This window comes from Lactuca serriola, chromosome 1, assembly GCF_051521515.1.
Source record: "Lactuca serriola cultivar US96UC23 chromosome 1, Lser_US96UC23_V15, whole genome shotgun sequence".
Lineage (NCBI taxonomy): Eukaryota > Viridiplantae > Streptophyta > Magnoliopsida > Asterales > Asteraceae > Lactuca > Lactuca serriola.
The window spans coordinates 124,697,964-124,716,114 of NC_136408.1; positions in this window are offsets into that span (position 1 = coordinate 124,697,964).

Below are 18,151 nucleotides of genomic sequence, written 5' to 3' on the forward strand. Positions count from 1 at the left end.
CTTAGATCTAAGCATCATACTACTTCTACATGCTGGAAAGGTCTTTCTAAGGGTAAAGTTTCCAACTTTACCCACCAATAATTCTTATAAATGGGTTTAGCTCAACCCTTGGTCTTCAAGACATAGATCTTTGACCCAATCTCCTTATCACTCCAACACAAAACATGAAAATCCAGATGTAAGTCCAAAACATTCCAGAGACACATAAAGTCTCGATCTTTTCTTCCATACATGGCTCTATGGGCTCTAAAACCCATAAAACGTCTTAAAGCTTGCATGGGGTCATTAATGACATAAAATTTGCACCTTTATGCCTTAGGAACCATAAATGATCCCATATCTGAAAGGATCTTAGCTTGGGGACGTTCATGATCCAAAGATCCAAGTTCATGAACCAAAATCTTCACAGAATGGATACAAAGATATCTAAAGAACTAATGGCCAAGATTCAGACTTGATTACTAGAAAATAAAGGGAAAGAGAGGTTGCTTTTAAATCTGCAATCTTCTCCTGGAGGTCCTCAAGCTTCTTCTTCTTCAACAAGCTTCAAGGTACACAAGAATGCTAACAAAAATGTCTCGCACACCATCACAAAGCTATAGGGTTTTGTGGGTTAGGGTTTGGGACTTGGAGGCTGGTAATGAGGCCTAGGGGTGGGGATTAATGAGCTAAAATAGGGTACAAAACCCCGAAATTAAGGTTCATTCTGGCAGCCCTACTCGTCAAATTGGGTTCTCAACTCGGCGAGTAGGTCACTTAAAACCCGCGCATAAAATGCCCTCTACTCTATGAGCTAGGGCGACCAACTCGTTGAGTAGCTCCTCCAAAATGAATAAATAAAATAAATGAAATGCATACCAGAAACCAGGCATTAAAATTCTCCCCCACTTGACTTAGACTTCGTCCTCGAAGTCTGCTGCATCGGAAAATAACTTTGGGTAGTGCTCCCTCATCTCCTCCTCGGGTTCCCAAGTCTATTATGAACCCTTGCGGTGCTGCCACTGCACTTTCACTAATCAGACCAGCCTGTTCCTTAAGGTCTTCGTCTTCAGATCTAGAATCGCAATGGGTCTCTCAATGTAATTCATGCGGTCATCCACCTAAATTTCCTCCAAAGACACAACCGCAGTATCATCAACTAAGCACTTCCGCAGCTGAGAGATATGAAATGTACTGTGGATCTGGATGAGCTCGGCTGGCAGATCCAATTGATATGCAACCCAGCCCACCCGGACCATAATCCTAAACGGACCGATGTACGAACTTGCTCCTCTTCTTGAATCGGATGACACCTTTCCAAGGTGACACCTTTTGGAGTACCATATCCCCCACCTGGAACTCAAGGTCTGACCGGCGCTTGTCGGCATAACTTTTCTGCCAACTCTGAGCAGTCTGCAATCGGCTCTGGACGTACTGAATCATCTCTATGGTCTTGAGTACTACCTCAGTACTTCCCATGACCCTCTGACCGACCTCACCCTAACAGATTCGGGTCTTACACTTCCTCCTGTAGAGCATCTCAAAGGGGGGTTGTTCTATGCTAGCGTGATAACTGTTGTTATACGAAAATTCCGCTAATGGAAGATATGTATCCTAACTTCCACCAAAATCCAAAACACATACGCGCAACATGTCTATGAGAGTCCGGAAGGTCCTCTCGCTCTGTCCATCTGTTTGAGGGTGGAAAGCGGTGCTGAAATGAAGATGAGTACCCATCTCCTGGTGAAACCGCTTCCAAAATCTGGAAGTAAATCTAACATCCCAGTCTGAAACGACCGACACTGGCACTCCATGGCGTGCCACTACCTCCCGCACATAAATCTCGGCCAGCTTCTCGGCCGAGATGCTTTCCTGATTTGGGATAAAATTAGTGCTCTTAGTCAGCCGATCCACAATGACCCATATCGAATCTACTCCACGTGCAGTCCTGGGAAACTTTGTGATAAAATCCACAGTGATATCCTCCCATTTCCACATGGGAACCTCTAATGGTTGCATCTTGCTGTGCGGTCACTGGTGCTCAGCCTTGAATTTCCTACAAGTCAACCACCTCTTCACGAACCATGCTACGTCTTGCTACATGCGGGGACACCAGTAATCAGGGTGAAGATCCCGATACATCTTCATTGCTCCAGGGTGGATGAAGAACCTCGACTTATGGGCTTCTTCCATTAGCAACTATCGTACTCCGCCCCAGTACGAAATCTAGACCGTCCCATACAGGGTCAACAACCCACGACTGTCATAATCAAATGAGGCCACTTGGCCTATGATTCGCTCACATTTCCAGCGCTCTTCCTTCATACCCTCAATCTGTGCTGCTCTGATCCGTTCCAATAATGGAGTAATCACTGTCATCCTTCGACATATATTCTGTATCAGACCCACTATCGCCTTGAGACTCAAAGCATCGGTTATGATGTTTGCCTTGCCCGGGTGGTAAAGGATCTCACAATCATAATCCTTCACCACATCCAACCACCGACGCTACCTTATGTTCATATTCATCTGATCCATGAGGTACCTTAAACTTTTGTGGTCTGTGTAAATGGTACAACGGACCCCATAGAGGTAGTGTCGCCCAATCTTGAGGGAAAAAACCACCGCCCCTAGCTCTAAGTCATGTGTTGGATAGTTCGCCTCGTGAGGCTTCAACTGTCTAGAAGCATAAGCTATCACATGACCTCGTTGCATCAAGAGCGCTCCCATGCTTGTGATCGAAGCGTCACAGTACACTACGAAGTCATCAACTCCCTTTGGCAAGGTCAAAATCGGTGCCTTGCATAATCGCTGTTTGAGAGTCTCGAAAGTTGCCTGCTGCTTAGGCCCCCATCGAAATGTCACTAATTTCTTGGTTAGTCCGGTTAAAGGAACAACTATCTTAGAGAAGTCTTGATAGAACCTCCGATAGTCCTGCCAAACCAAGAAAACTCTGAATCTCAGATGGATACCTCAGAATTTCCCACTGCATCACGTCCTCAATCTTGGCCGGATCGACCAGAATACCCTTCTAGATGACAAGGTTCCCTAGAAATTGCACCTCGTGTAACCAGAACTCACACTTGGAGAACTTTGCAAAAAGTCTCTCCCTCCTCAATGTCTCTAGCACCGCTCTCAGGTGCTCCTCATGCTGCTCCTGGGTCTTGGAATAAACCAAGATGTTGTCAATGAAAACTATCACAGATTGGTCCAACATCAGTCTGCATACGCGGTTCATGAGATCCATGAATGCGGCATGAGTATTAGTGACCCCGAAAGGCATCAACACAAACTCGTAATGACCATAGCAAGTCCTAAGAGTTATCTTCTGCATATCCTCATCCCTGAATCGCATCTGGTGATACACTAATCGCAGATCAATCTTGGAGAACCAAGATGCACCTTGAAGATAGTCAAACAAATCATCGATCCTTGGAAGGGGTTAACGGTTCTTCATCGTTGCCATATTCAGCTCTCAGTAGTCTATACACATGCGATGTGACCCATCCTTCTTCTTCACAAATAGGATCAGGGATCCCCAAGGAGAACTACTAGGTCTAACGAACCCCTTTTCTAGTAGCTCCTGCAGCTACGTAGACAACTCCTGTATCTCGGGAGGAGCCAATTGGTATGGTGCCTTGGCTATTAGAGCCGCACCAGGAACTAGGTCAATCCTGAACTCGACCTACCTCTCCGAAGGTATCCCGGGAAAATCCTCCGGGAATATATCTGGGGTACTCCCGTACAACCAGTACATCATCCACTGTCGCCTTACCCTTATCCCAGGTATCCATGACATAGGCGACATAACCTGTGCAACCCTGCTGAATATAGTGCCTCGCTCTCGCTGCTGAACATAGAGTCGGTCCATTCTGCGGTCTAGCACCCTGAATCACTAACCCTTCGCCAGTAGGAGTCCGAATCTTCACTAGCTGCTGCTCGCAGTCGATCGTTGCCCCATTGGGTCTCAACCAGTCCGTACCCACAATGACCTTATTTCCTCGCAAGGGAATAGGGACTAGGTCTATCAAAAACCGCTCATCGAATATCTGCAGTGTGCACTCTATGTGAACCTTCGCGACCCGGATGGTCCAATCATCTGCTATCTCTACATCAAGTGGATAATCTAGCTCCCCTGGAGCCCCTAAGAATCGCTTGTTGAGTGCGAACGACATAAAATATCGGTTAGCCCCCGACTCGAACAATACCAAGGCTGATATACCGTTCACCAAGAACGATCCTATAAACGAAACACACACACATAAGAATTAATCACTAATAATATAGAGATAAGGAGAAGATACATACCCATCACCACGTTGGGCGCTGCTCAAAGCATCCTCTGCAGTCAACTGAAAAGCCCTGATCCTTGCCACAGGCGCCTTTTCCTCACCCTGGCAGCCGTTTTTGATCCTCAACATTGCAGGAGCGGTAGTGGCAGCATAATCTTTGTCGACCCTGGAGGCCGCTTGTGTCCCCTCTGATTGCAATGGAAGTAAATCAGATCTGATACTATCATGGTAGTGGCTGAACAATCTCTGCTCACATGACCAGTTCGGCCGCACTTGAAGCAGCCTGAACTCCCCGCCTTGGACACCCCATGGTTCATCTTGCCGCGTTTTCCACAACGGTTGTGACTCTTCTGGCTCCTAGACCTGTGGTTTGACAACTTGGGCTTTTTGCCCGAGCCCTCCATGTCAGACGCCACCTCTGGCTTCCTTTCCTCTCCATCTCTAAATCAATCTCATTCTCACGAGCCCTGGCTATCATATCCTCCAGCGTCCTGCAGATGGAGCGGATCACAAATTGTCTGATATCGTTCCTCAACATCTCATGATATCGGGCCTTTTCATCTCCTCATCCGCCACATACTGTTGAACGAGAAGCACCCTCTCCCTGAACATGGCGGTAATCTATGCCACTGTCTCAGTAGTCTGACGCAAATCCTGAAACTCCTTAGCTAATTGTTGCACCTCTATCACACATGAAAACTCGGCTCGGAATCGAGCCGAGAAATCAGTTCAAGTCATAACATCAAGGACAGCATCACCCACAACATGCCTGACCTCCTCCCACCAGTCGCGTGCTTCATCCTTTAGAAGACAGGATGCGAGTCAAACCTTGTCCCCCTCGGGACACCTGCTCATGCGGAATGCGTTTTTGGCATCAGCCAACCACCTGGGGCTAGCAATGGGGTCCCAAGCCCCATGATAATCAGGAGATCCACAAGATCTGAACTCCCTGAATGTCAGTGTGCGTGACCCCACCATGGCCACCATCTCGGCGTGTAATGTGCCCAGTCTCTCATCAAAAATCTCCAAAATACCCTCCTTGACCGTGCCAAAGATCACACGAGTCTGATCCAGAATACTGCGCGTGATCTCAGACGAAATGAACTCCCTCATCTGATCGTCCATCTACCCAACTCCAAAACCCAAGCCTGATCCCTCACTGGCGCTTGAACTGTCGACTGGTCGATTGCGTAACACCACCATTCTGAAAAACACATCATAAAAACATCAGAATCTTAATCATATCTCGAGGGATCACATTGACTACAAGTTTCCTGGATTCATATCAACCTTTCTTGATTCGAGTACGGATCCTCTGCTTTCAGTAGTAAGGGCCCATACTACCAACCATATATATCCGTACTATCCTCATGAATTTCCTTGACTTCGCCAATCCCTTCTACGACTACTGCTTCTCACGCTACTCTTATCCTAGGCTTGCCCTAGGGTAATCACCATCCCACTCTCTGCCATCAGTTGCATAAGGAATCCCTACTATCTCCCCATAACTAGCTTGCGTATACCATTACATATCACTAAGACTAGATAATTCTTCAAATGGGAGGTCCAACCCTACAACGGTTAGACTCAAACGAGAGCTGCGAAATAAGGCTAAACGTAACCTTCTGAAATTATTTAGTCCTGGTAATATGTAACTTAGCATATTCGTTTTCTAGTTAGTAAAAGATAACTAGAACTCCTAAAAGCACAAAGCAAGCAACATTCAAGCATTGATTAAGCATAATCAAGCATATTCTAAACATATCATCATATAACTGTCTAATCTATATTGGTATGCAGTTCATAAAGCCGATACACATATAACAGGCACATAAAGCATCATTCCTAGATCCTTAGCCCTAATCTAGCATGCAATTCTCATAAATATATCAGAACATAAACTTGTATGGGTAATTTGGGAGCACTTACTTAAGCTCGGCTGATTGCATGCACCACACCTTTTTCTCTTTTCAAAATGATTTTCTTTTGAAAATTTTTATATCAAATCCTCAGTTTGAGTTCAGACACACCCGAGAGTGTGCCCAAATCCCTGAAACCAAGGCTCTAATACCAACTTGAAACATGCAAAAAATATGGTCCAAAAATTTCGTTTAAAAATTATTTTAGTACAAACCATAATTTATCAAACGTCATAATAAAATCACAAGTCATGTATCTCAAACATTATATCAAAAACCTATATCAAAATCCCGTGTCAGAATATTAGAGTCTAAACGTCCCAAGCTAAAACTGTGGTGTGTGCCATGCAATCACCCCGAGCTCTTCCCCTTGCTAGTAGAAGTGCCTGAAACCAAAATTGAAAACTGTAAGAATGAAGCTTAGTGAGTCTCCCCAAGCTACCAAATAACATACAAAATAATACATAATAAAATATATTGGGCCTTGCCAACTGCATCGGGTCCCGCCCGACATCGGGCCCAAGTCTGGTATACATATGACACTGCAACAAGCATATAACACATAGACATCTAACACATAAATCTTCCTCCGACTTGCCCCGACATCAGACCGAAGTCCGGAACACGTAAACAAGTACATGCAAGAATCACAAAGACATCACGCATACAAACATTCCTCGGGCTTGCCTCAATATCAGATTGAAGTCCGGAAGCATATATCTACATCGGGCTAACCCCGAAATTGATAACATACATAAACGGGCCTACCTTGGTGCCTTAGACCCGTTCCTATTGGAAGAGGACTCACCTCTCAAACTGGATGCTGAACTCGTGCGTGGGGAGTCTCTGTTGGCTGCTCCCACGACTCCCCGACTATCACTATACAATAATACTTAGTCAAAATCTGACAATCATACTTAGGGTAAATGACCATTTTACCCTTGGTCAAGATCAACGCTCTGGTCAAGGTCAAAGTCAAGGTGAACTCCCAACCGACCCTACTCGTTGAGTCAACCTTTTGACTCGCTGAGTTCTATAACTCAGAAACCCTAAAATCGCGATCCAACTCACCTAGTCACCCTCAGACTCATCGAGTTCCACCATAATCAGAAACCCTAAAATCGCTATCCAACTCGCCGAGTCACCCTCAGACTCGTCGAGTTCCACTATAATCAGAACGGGACAACTGATCTCAACTCGTCGAGTTCATCCTTTGACTCGACGAGTTACCTGTTCTTTTTGGGGTATCTTAACAGATTAAGCCCCAAAACATTAGATCTAAGCCTCCTACTACTTTTACATGCTGGAAAGGTCTTTTTAAGGGTAAAGTTTCCAACTTTACCAACTATTAATTCTTCTTAATGGGTTTAGTTCAACCATTGGTCTTCAAGACATAGATCTTTGAAGAAATCTCCTTATCACTCCAACACAAAACATGAAAACCCAGATCTAGGTCCTAAACATTCCAGAGACACATAAAGTCTCAAGCTTTTCTTCCAAAAATGGCTCTATGGGCTCCAAAAAGCCATAAAAACGTCTTAAAGCTTGCATGGGCTCATTAATGGCATAAAGTTTGCGCCTTTATGCCTTAACAACCCTAAATCATCCCAGATGTCACACCCCCAAACCAAAACGGCGAAAACGTTCGGGGGCGGATGACTTCTTGTGCAGTATCATAACAACGAATATAATAGTGAAGAAAGCAAACAAAACCATCATAAATATAATTTAAAAGGTTACATTGTTGCACGAGTTACATGTGTCCAAATAAATTAAATCATGATGACAAAATGACTTTTGAACTTAACGCCTTAGCGTCCCGTCCTCAAAAGCTGAGCATTACATGTTCACTTATTTCCTGAGAATACAAGTAGTTTTGAAAAAGTGTCAACAAGTAAGTTGGTGAGTTCATAAGAGTTTTATTTGAGAAAGATGTCGTTTTCCTTGTAAAAGCGATAGAGTGTTATTCCAGAAAATCCAATATTTTCTTCTTAAATGAAATGTAACTTTTTATGTTATGAAATAGTGTACCCTAGAAAGACCTATAGTTTCCTTCTACACTCTCCAAGTGTATATAAGTTATATAAAATTAAAGTTAAATAAACCGTCGAATATAATGGGTTTGCCCTATGCCCACAACCAAACAACGAATAGGAAATAAAGCGGACCCACCATTTCTAAGTCGATCGCGCCTAAATTCTTATATAACTCTAGCATATACACGTAGTGATTATAGCTGAAAACTAACAATTCTAGATGAGATGTAGTCTTAAAACCAAAGGTCGGAAATGTACTAGTGTTTTCCATGCTTATGGTAGTATATGCAAGTTTAAATCGACATAAACTCGTTTAAGTGTTAGAAAACCCCATAAATCTTATGTTTTGTTAATACCCCATGTGAGTTATTATAACCATGCTATGACCTAGTTGGCCTGTGATGACGTTCTTTAGGCATCAAAACTGTTATGATATTTGTCACCCGTAGACCTCAAGGTCCCACTGTAGCTAACAACAAGGTGTGGGGTGGCAATCCCAATATAGATCTATACACAACTATCACACTCTCCCTACAAGAGACTCTGGTTACAATACAGGACTTAAATGCGTTACTTAAAAAGTATCGTGAAGCGAATGTCTCACAAATTTATTCATTAACAGATTTACGTGTTGTGACTGAAAACCCTTTTTGTAATGTAATGAACATAAACTATACCTATTATAGTTTATCAAATGTTTATTGTGATGAAAACCCTTTTTGGAATGTAATGGAAAACAAACTATACCTGTTATAGTTTATCAAATGTTTATTGTGTAAAGTACATAACTATACCTATTATAGTTTTATCTAATGTTTGTAAGAGTAGAAATCTTTTGGTGCTCTAATATATACCTTTTTACTAAGGTAAAATAACATTTAATATAACAACATAGATTTATATAATAGTACACACCTTGCTCAGCAAGTTACAAGGTGTAGATGAAATTATTACTATGTTTCTAGTTTATAACTTTTCTGTTCCTGTTATTGGAAAATTTATAGAAAAACCATCAGAGATTTAAATTTAGACCCATATATTCTGAGAGTTTAGAAAATCTATCTAGTTTATTCATATTTGTTCTCATGATTTTTAGTGACATTTAACTTGTGGGAAAATGTCCAACTTCACACACTGGTCCGAAGTTGTTTAAAAAATGAGAGGCTGTTTTGTAAAAATCGCCATAAATTGTAGAAAAATCGTATGAAATTGTGCAAGTAGTCATTTTAAATGTATGAACTTGAACTCTTTTCACCTAATACATTTTTGAAAAATAAAATGTTTAAGATGTTAAAAACAATCCGTGAATGGACCTCAACTTTCCTGATGAAAGCTGAAGTATAAGTTTAAGTTATATTATGGTGATTTAACTTGTATTCCCCCCCCCCCCACCCTCTAAAACTTGAAGAAGGCATGAAAATGTAGGGGTATGAACTCACCTTGAGTGATTTCTTAGGATGGATGTTGAAGAGAAGAAGTTTCCAAGTCAAGAACACTTGGGAGATGCTTGAAGATTCGAAGATCTAGCAACAAATATGACCATATTTGTGTGAGAAATCCATGAATTGAGTGAAAGAGTGTAGAATAATCAAGTGGAGGATGATTTAATTACCAAAGATGGATGAAAAGCTCAAAACCTCTAGGGAATTTCGAGTTCTTGGAGAGAGAGAATGAGAGAAGAGTGTGTTAGCTTATGGTGGAAGTGAAAGAAATCTAGGAGGTGTGAGAAGTGTTGACTCTTTGTGTGTGTGGGGGTTAAGGAAGCTTGTTGAGGAAGTTTAAAGGGTACAAAGAGTAGATAAGTCTGATGTGAATAGTGACATAAATCATGAATAGTGACCTGGAGGTGTCATAACCTTATGGAAAAGTCAAAAGAACATCCTTTGTACTTTGAATTTGTTCTTAAGAATACTTGGGCATTTTATCATAAAAAATCCTTAAGATAAGCTTATTTTATGATCTTAAAAGGTTGAAAATAATGAAATATGGATTTGTATGAAAATCCCGTGCGAAAATCATCGAAAACGGGCTTAAAATGAAGTCGGGGTCGAAAATCGGGAAAAGGAGGCGAAGTTGCGAATTTTCGAGCTTAGGACCGAAGGTTCGGTCCTAAGAGGTTATGAACCGAAGGGAGGGTTCAGTCTTAAAGGCTAGGGACCGAAGGCAAGACAACCGAGTGTGCATGGAACCGAACCGAAGGTGGCTTTGGTCCTTAAGGACTAGCTTTGTTCCTTATAGATTTCGATTCATTAAGGTTCGGTCTTGGTTCAAGAGGTAGGTTCGGTTCACTAGTGAATTCGGTTCTATTATGATTTGGTTCTATTAGGGTTTCGGTTCCATTAGGGTTCGTTTCCATTAGGATTCGGTTCTATTAGAGTTTCGGTTCTATTAGGGTTTCGATTCCATTAGGGTTCGGTTCTAACTTGTTGTATGTCAATTGAACTTCCCGTATCAAGTGGTTTTTGCCTAAGTTAGAAGTCGAAATGCCCCAAATGATTATAAAAAGTTGAAATAAGTTTCAAGAGAGATTTGGGAGAGATTTGAGAGACATTATGAGAGACTTCGTTTGTGACCTTTGTGAATGTTTATGTTCGTAACCCAAAGTTTGTACACCTCGTTAAGCCTTGTTAGGAGTGTTATACGCCCCCAAGGGGTATGCAATAGTGTTTTATTGAGTAGTTTCATCACTTACCCTGATTAGGGTTTAGATTTTCTGAACACGTGAAAACTGTAAGTGATACATTGCATTAAAATAGTGAGTTGTAAAGTAGTAAACATAATGTAAACCCTAATATACAAGGGTTAGTTGAGTTGACTGGTTTGACTTGTTGACTTTATTCGACTTTAACTTGACAGAAATTGACGGTTGTCACATCAGATCTGAAAGGATGTTAGCTTGGGGACGTCCATGATCCGAAGATCCAAGTTCTTGAACCAAAACCTTCACAAAATGGATACAAAGAGATCTAAAGAACTAATGGCCAAGATTCAGACTTGATTACTAGAAAATGAAGGGAAAGAGAGGTTGCTTCCAGATCTACAATCTTCTCCTGGAGGTCCTCAACATGGTTCAAAGTACACAAGTATGCTCAAAAATGGCTCACACACCCTCACAAATCTTTAGGGTTTCATGGGTTAGGGATTGGGACTTGGAGGCTGGTAATGAGACCCAAGGGTGGGGATTAATGAGCTTAAATAGGATGCAAAACCCCAAAATTAGGGTTTCATTCTGGCGGCCCTATTCGTCGAGTTGGGTTCTCAACTCGACGTGTAGGTCACTTAAAACCTACGCATAAACTAGCCTCTACTCGACGTGTTAGGGCCACCAACTCGTAGAGTAACTACTCCAAAATGAAAAAATGAATAAATTAAATGCATACCAGAAAGTGCTGCAGCACTCGTGTATGCTAGCCATACATAACACTGGACCATATTGACATTCAAATATTTGATCCTATCCTAAACCCTTCATCAATCAAGAACGGGAAATAATGTCAAACCAAACATTGTCAGGCTATAAGATCTTAGATATATATATAACTATGATGCATACACTAAGCACCTACAGTAATGATGTCAATTTCATAAAAGAACGGCCCTAGGCTATCAGGCATCATATAATCAGGAAATTCTATCATGCAAATCCTGAAGATCCCTGTCCTATCACCAGTATTCTATTATAACATATCCCAATATCAAATAACAACATGGTATTTTGGGGTCTACTTACTGGCTCTGGCTGATCGTACACATCGCATCCTTCTTAAGTATTTTGAAAACCATTTGAAAATCATTTTGAAAATCTTTTCCCTCAGTTTGAGTCTGGATTCACACAAGTGTTCCTCCAATTCACTCAAACCAACGCTCTGATACCAACTCGTAACATCCCAAAAATTTCCTAAAATTTAAACTTTTCAAAACAACCATTTTTAAATAGAAGTGTTTAAAAAACCTTTCTTCCAAAAACATTATTTAGAAATCAGAATCTCTTTCAACATAATTTCCAAAACAATCACATTATTGGAGTTTCCCATAAATCATCATTTTAAAACGCAAGGACATGTACGTTCACGCCCTCACCTTGCCACGATTAACTGAAGTACCTAAAACCATAATTAAAAATGTAAGCATGAAGCTTAGTGAGTTCCCCCAAAGTACTAACACCCAAACAGTTAACATATACAAATAACAACATGCATACAGGGCCTTCAGCATGACTGGAACGCCTCACTGGCCTACAGTCCATCTGGTACGCTACAGAGCCTTCAGTCTGACTGGACGCCCACCGGCCTAAAGTCTGTTTGGTACACTCACAGAACCTTCAGCATGACTGATACACCTCACTACGCCTTCAGCCTATTTGAACTGTTCTACAGGCCTTCGTCCTAACTGGTACACCCCACTCGTCCTAACTGGTACACCCCACTGGCCTTCAGTCTATCCGAGACATCCTGGGTCTGTTGGCCTTCAGCACAACGCAGGTCCGCCTCAACCCAACCGCACATAACATGTCGACATATACATATCAATTAAACATATAACCAGTCAACAGACAAACAGATAGATGTTACAGATCACTAAGCATAACATCATCCTATCTACTAGGATATAGATCTAACAGATCATAACAACATAGCAACATCCTATCTACCAAGACACCGATCTAACATATCATAAGATAAACCAGGATAACAATCCAGAAGGGCCGACAGTGGTGCCTTTGACCCATAAATATAGTGAAGGAAACTCACCTCGAATGTAGAAGCTCCTCGAAAGAATTCTGTAGTTGCTGCTCTGCCGGCTTCCGAGCTATCAATACCATCAACACACCCATCTAGCAATTGGGATCTATGCCAAAATCCATAATCCATACTTGGGGTAAAATGACCATTTTATATGTCAAATAACTCTGAGAATCACGAAATAAAACCAATTGAACATGCATATTGAACAATGAGCTTTAAAGTGTTAGGTTTCACCGAAGTCAATTTCTATAATTTGTTCCCTAATTCTTTGAGAGTGGTATATAAATTCATAGTTGCAACATACTTCTTCCCCTTTGATGAATCCATTATATATTTCATTCGTGCTCCATTTTTAGTTTCTGAAGTTTCAAAGACAAAAACGAGAAATATTGACACCCTACTCCCTATTTGTAATCGCTGGAGAGGCCTCTCGATACGGTGAACATGGTTGGGGGAAGGGAAAGGAGAACACGGCACGATTTTTATTTTTCAGGATTTCATTTCCCACCTTAGCTATTAAAGGAAGGAGAACGTGTGTTTCATGGAAAAAAAGATTATCAAAAGAGATTCTTGCACAAACACACATTTTATGATAGGTGCCCTCTGTGTTTTTATTTGTTTGTTTGTTTTTTTTTTGTAACGCTAATTTTAGGACATGGTTAAATGCGTGTCCTAAATCCGTCAAGTTTTTGGAGAGCTTACATTATTTTTAGGACACAAAATTTTGGGTATCATAAATCAATGTGTGTCATGGTTCACATGTCGTTAAAGGGTTGTTTTCTAGTAGTATCCTCTCTTTTTTTCATCATTTTATTTATTTATTTTGGGCGTCGGTGGCAGCCACCATATGCGACTATGAGAGTTCAATTTCAATATGTATTGAGTCTGTTGTGGATCTTATCATCTTAGATCATCTATGTAACAACCAAATTTGTTGTGTATTTCATATACGTATATCAAAGGCCTAACACACTACTTTTTGGTGTCAAAGGCCCATATTTGTCAAATACAAATAATCACTCTAACTATACCAAATAAGACATCAATTAAAAAACACACTACGTTTTGGTGTCAAAGGCCCATATTTGTCAAATTCTTATGCTCCGACTTCCTTTCTATAAAATCCTATGGGAAGTCTCGCTCGGTTATGCCAGCTATTTAGTGTCGCTGAAAAAAAAAACAACCAATTCATATTATTAATCAGTTAATGTTAACTAATATAAAAGAATTAAGGGAAAATGACTCTTGAGGGTAATTAACTTTTGTGTTTGTACTCATTTGGTCCCTTTCCTTTTTTTGTATTCAATATACCATCGAACTTGTTGTTTGTGTTCACCATAACCCTTTTGACAGGATTTTGACCTGTGATAACCGGTCAAAGGGTTATGGTGAAAACAAACAACAAGTTCGATGGTATATTGAGCACAAAAAAAGGAAAGGGACCAAATGAGAACAAATGCAACAGTTGGTTACCCTCCTGATTCATTTTCCCTTTACTCGTTTACAACAAATCCTACGTCATCTCCTACTGATATTAATGACTTTATGAGATTCATTCTTTCTTCTCTTCAAAACATAACCTATGAAAGGACATTATTCATACATGTACAACTTTGTAATGCACTTGAATATTTATTAGGGGAATCTTGACTAAGCAGGCGCATTTCATGAGTATATTTACATTTCCAATCAAATGATTTAAGTATCATGGATTCTAGACAAGTCTACAAATGAGTGGAATCACAAGTTCTGTGATTTTTGAGTTTACTTAGCTTTAAGATCGAACTCATGGGATAAGATACAACATCAATATGTACAATATCATGCTGCTTTTGTAGACACATCACCATAATATTATACATATTGATGTTGTATCTTATCCCATGAGTTCGATCTTAAAGCTAAGTAAACTCAAAAATCATAGCACTTGTGATTCCACTCATTTGTAGACTTGTCTAGAATCCATGATACGGTAAATCATTTGATTGGAAATGTAAATGTAGTCATGAAATGCGACTGCTTAGTCAAGATTCCCCTAATAAATATTCAAGTGCATTACAAAGTTATACATGTATGAATAATGTCCTTTCATAGGTTATGTTTTGAAGAGAAGCAAGAATGAATCTCATAAAGTCATTAATATCAGTAGGAGATGACGTGGGATTTACTGTAAATGAGTAAAGGGAAAATGGATCAGGAGGGTAACCAACTGTTGCATTTGTTCTCATTTGGTCCCTTTCCTTTTTTTTGAGCTCAATATACCATCGAACTTGCTGTTTGTGTTCACCATAACCCTTTGACCGGCTATCACAGGTCAAAAGTCGGTCAAAAGGGTTATGGTGAACACAAACAACAAGTTCGATGGTATATTGAATACAAAAAAAAGGAAAGGGACCAAATGAGTACAAACACAAAAGTTAACTACCCTCAAGAGTCATTTTCCCAAGAATTAATGAATGACAAACTTTTATTAATCACACAATCAAAAACCTTTAAATAGAAGTACTTCTAAACCCAATTTGAAATTTTTAATCAAAAAATATAAATTGAGAAAATTTTGACATACCAATCTGCAAATTCACTCCAAAAGAACTCGTATACTTCACGTGCAACATCATTATAGAAATATCTTTCATAATTTGTTGTCATTGAATCAATAAGCACATGCATTTTTGAAACCTGAATTTTAAAATTAAATTAATACCAAACATAATAATAATAATAATAATAATAATAATAATAATAATAGTAAATAATTTAATAACAATAATAATAAATAAATTTGTCTTACCATCGAACACTCTGGTAAAGGCAGTGTGAGAAGGTACTCTTCTTTATGAAACTAAGAAACAAGTTAAATGTATGAGTAGATAGAGTAAATACATGGTCAAAGTTTTAAGGTAGATCTTCATATATTTCAACATTTTTTCCATATTTCTTTTGAGCTTTTTTAAGAGCTGCATCTTCAGTTTTAGCAACTATATAATCTTCTTCACCGGCTTTTCTTAGAATATACCAAACAGGAATCTTGTGTCCCCACAATAATTGTCTGCTTATACACCAATCTTTTATATTTCAAAGCCAATGATTATATATCTGAATACCAAAAAAAATACATATTTTATATTTAAATTCAGTCTTGAAGTTTTTTAATCCAAGATATAAAGGAAATAATATATTAATACCTTTTCAAATCTCTCGAGCATAATAGTCAATTCGCCTTTTTTTACAACCTCGAGGGCCTTCTTAGCTAAAGGCTTCATAGTCACAAACCACTGTTTGCTCACTAAAGGCTCTATGTTTCTTTAGTATCCCTATCAGCTTTCTTGACATATCATTATCATGTTCACCAAGACTTGCCTGAAATTTTAATCAACTAAAATCAATAAACACTAGCAGCAAACTATTACTCTTTAAATAGAACATACGTGGTAGTGGCTGGGCATCCTGACAAAAAAACAAGCTACAAATTAGTAATTTCCAACAAAGGAAGGATACACGCAAGAATCTTATACCAAGTACTACAAACGTTCTTCACAGAAACAACACTTCCAAAAAAGAAAATTGATGATTACCATAATTTATGGGGCTCTTACATAAACAATATCAAACACACTAAGCCTAAATACATCTTTTACACAAGACTCAGTTGAAAGAGCCCATGCTGAGAACACCCTAAAATTATTTTCTGTAAATACCGATTACATTTCACAGTATCAAATGTAGTATTACCTTTGTGTTTCCCCCATTAATTATAGAATCACAAAACAAACAAGGAGTGTAACACCCCAAACCAAGGATCGCGGAAATGTCTGGGGGTGGGAATGACTTCATGTATAGTATCATAACAACGAGTATAATAGTGACCAAAGCAAACACAACCTTCATAAATATAATTGAAAACGTTACACCATAGTATGAGTTACATGTTTCAAAATCAATTACAATATGATGACAAAAATGCATTATTTGAAGTCTTTGCATCCCATCCTCAAAAGCAGTTGGTTACCTGTTTCACTGATTTCCTGAGATTACAAATAGTTTTGAAAGAGTGTCAACAATTAAGTTGGTGATTTCATAAACTTTTGTAGGTAGAGCTGAAAATCTTTCTTTGTATTAGTAGTGTTTGTTCCAAAAAAAAAATCCAATATTTTCTTCTTAAAATGAAATGTAGTTTTAAAACCCAAAGATCGAAATGTAAAAGTATTTTACATACTTATAGTGGTGTATGCAAGTTGAAATAGACATAAAATCGTTTAAACAATAAAATCCCTTTAAATCATATGCTTTGTTAATACCCCATGTGAGTTATTATAACCATGCTATGACCTAGTTGGCATGTCACGACGTTCTTCTGGCGTCGGAAATGTTTATGACATTTCTCACCCCAGACCTGCCGGTCTAGCTGTTGTATGCAGCTAAGGTGTAGGTTTGTCAGACCCAATATAGATCTATACACAACTATCACGCTCTCCCTACAAGAAACTCTGGTTACAATTACAGGACTTTAAATGCGCTAATTTAGAAGTATCGTGAAGCTAATGTCTCATGTGTTAAATGCGCTAATTTAAAAGTATTGTGAAGCTAATGTCTCACAAATTTATTTATTCACAAATTTATGTATAGTGAACTAAGCAACTCTTTTTTGTAAAAATGAAACCTTTCGTAGTAAATCTGTATTGTAAATGAACATAAACTATGCCTATTATAGTTTATCAAAATGTTTGTAGCGTAAATGAACATAAACTATACCTATTATAGTTTATCAAAATGTTTGTAGTGGTAGTAATCCTTTTTATATGACGTATACCTTTGTACTAAGGTAAAGGACATGAAATATAAACAACATGTATTTATATAATAGCACACACCTTACTCAGCAAGTTACAAGGTGTAAATTAAATTTGTTAACTATTTTTCTAGTTTTAAATTTTCTGTTCCCGTTCTTAGAAAACCCGTAGAAAAATCATCGAAGGTCGAAATATAGATCCGTAAACTCTGAGAGTTTAGAAAATGTGTCTAGTTTGTTCATCATTTTTATTATGATTTTTAGTGACATTTAACTTGTGTGAAAATGTTCAACTTCACAGACTGGTCCGAATTTGTTTCTGGAATGATAGGCAGTTTTGTAAAAATCTACATAAATTGTAGAAAAATCTTATGAACCTGTGCAAGTAGTC